Genomic DNA, 2,500 nt, shown 5'->3' with positions numbered 1-2,500 from the left:
TACAGAAATTTACAAAACTATAGAAATTTACATAACTACAGAAATTTACATAACTACAGAAATTTACAGAACTATAGAAATTAACAAAACTACAGAAATTTACATAACTACAGATGTGTTAAGCTGGTAACGTCGCCAGACTGCGGTTCGCGTCCCGCTCAGACTGGTTAGTTACTTTGGTCGCTGCAACCTCAATATCCTTGTGGGCTAAGGAAAGGGGTTTTGGGGGAGTCAATAGATCTGCTGAGTCATCAGCAACCATTGCCTAGTCCTCCTTGGTCCTAGCTTGGGTGCAGAGGGCATATGGTCAGTCTCTAGGGCATTGTCCCTTGGCCCAACCTTTCATGAGTGGCCTTTAAACCTTTACGGTATATATTAACGAAATCATTCAAATATGGAAATTAAAAAGATTAAAGACCGTTATAATATTTTACAATTGATCTTGTGTATATAGTCTCTCTCTCTCTCTCTCTCTCTCTCTCTCTCTCTCTCTCTCATTCCTCAGAATTTTTCTCCCTCGAAACTTTCGGTAGATTCTTCTAGTTATAGATATTTCCACCAACTTAAATTTGGAGGAATTTTCATTTCGTGAATTCCTCGCCAGAAATCGTGAATAAAACGGAACTTCAAACCACGGGAAGAGTGAGATAGAGAAATACATGAAGAAAAAAAGAGAAAAAAGTCTAAAGAGAAATGTGGAAAGGGAAACAGCAGCTAATGAATATGAAAATTACGGGAAGGTAAAAAGTGAAATTTAAAACACGTAAATCTAACAACAGGCATATATACACAAAATATTAAAGCCAAATTCTTGTCTTAATAGACATATCTCTCTCTCTCTCTCTGAATAAACACATACGGATATGAAAAACACGGGAAAGGAGAAAGTGAACGATAAAAGAAATAAATCCGTCTAAGAGAAAATATATATATAAAAATACAGAATCAAAATCTTTAGGACTTATTGGACACTCTCTCTCTCTCTCTCTCTCTCTGAGCAAACACATACTGTACAATTACACGCATGCTTATGAAAACACACGCAGGAAGAAAGAGAACTATAAAAGAAATAAATAGATAAAAAAAGATATATACGAAATGTACAACAAAAGTAGAAACGGAGAATTGTAAACAATCTCTGGAACAACAAAAAATGACGAATCACAAAAGAGACAGGAAGTCGGAAGGTAAGGAATATCGGTCGCTATAATACTGTCCAACTGCTTCCTTACGGTTCTCCCCCCCCCCCAACCCCCCCCCCCCCCCCCCCGTCTCACCACAAACATAACCCTTCATTAATACGTTCAGCCATCCCTTAGACACGCAATGTAATCGTTTATTCATTACGCTCTCTACGTTCTCCTCCTTCATTCACAACGGTACGTCTTAAAGGTTTAAAGGTCGCTCATGAATGGCAGAGGCAAAGGGACAGTGACATTGCCCTATCAATGCAAGATAATGCCCTAGAGGCTAGCCATATGCACATATAATCAGCGCCCTAGCTAGGACCAAGGAGGGCCAGGCAATGGCTGTTGAAGATTCGGCAGACAGACCTATAGGCTCCTCGAACACCCAATATCCCTCACAAGGATAGTGAGTTGCAGCGACCAAAGGAACTAACGAGTTTGAGCGGGACTATATAGAACCCCAGTCTGGCGTTCACCAGTCAGGGACGTTACCCAGCATCGGCCACCACAGCCCTAACTGGATAATAACGTTCATTGCATGTACAAAACAGTCATTGCATGCACTAACCGTTCGTCGCAAGCTTCGTCAATGCAAGGAGTGATTTGCAACAATGCAACATCGTGATAATGTGCTCGTTTTGAATTTCTATCAATAATGAATGTAAGCGCATAATGTGAAATGCATGCCATCTGTTTAATTATATTACATGCACTTACTGTTACAATGGCTGGAATCTTGACTGATTTTCCCATAGGTTATTAGAGAGAGAGAGAGAGAGAGAGAGAGAGAGAGAGAGAGGAGAAAATTAGCTGGTCAATAATAAAGTAACGGAACTAGGATAAATACATATAAAATTAAAAACGGTTTACATCATTATTGTTCAATATTTCGAGAGAGAGAGAGAGAGAGAGAGAGAGAGAGAGAGAGGAGAAAATTAGCTGGTCAACAATAAAGTAACGGTACTGGGTTATATACATATAAAACTAAAAACGGTAACATCATTATTGTACCATATTTTGAGAGAGAGAGAGAGAGAGAGAGAGAGAGAGAGAGAGACTTAACTTATCAATAAATCGATAAAGAACCTTTACAATTGAAAAATTATTATACCATAATTTCCATAAATACAAATTACTAACTTATATCAAAGGCGGAACTTATTTACAAATAGAGACCAAATCACTGGACTCCACTTGCCATCCCGAGGAGTGATAATAATAATAATAATAATAATAATAATAATAATAATAATAATAATAACAACTACAGCTATTATAGTTTTCTGGTTTCCAGCTAGATTTTTATGTTATCC

Source organism: Palaemon carinicauda, chromosome 3 (assembly GCF_036898095.1).
Source record: "Palaemon carinicauda isolate YSFRI2023 chromosome 3, ASM3689809v2, whole genome shotgun sequence".
Taxonomy (NCBI): domain Eukaryota; kingdom Metazoa; phylum Arthropoda; class Malacostraca; order Decapoda; family Palaemonidae; genus Palaemon; species Palaemon carinicauda.
Note: the sequence above shows the minus strand (reverse complement) of the source record.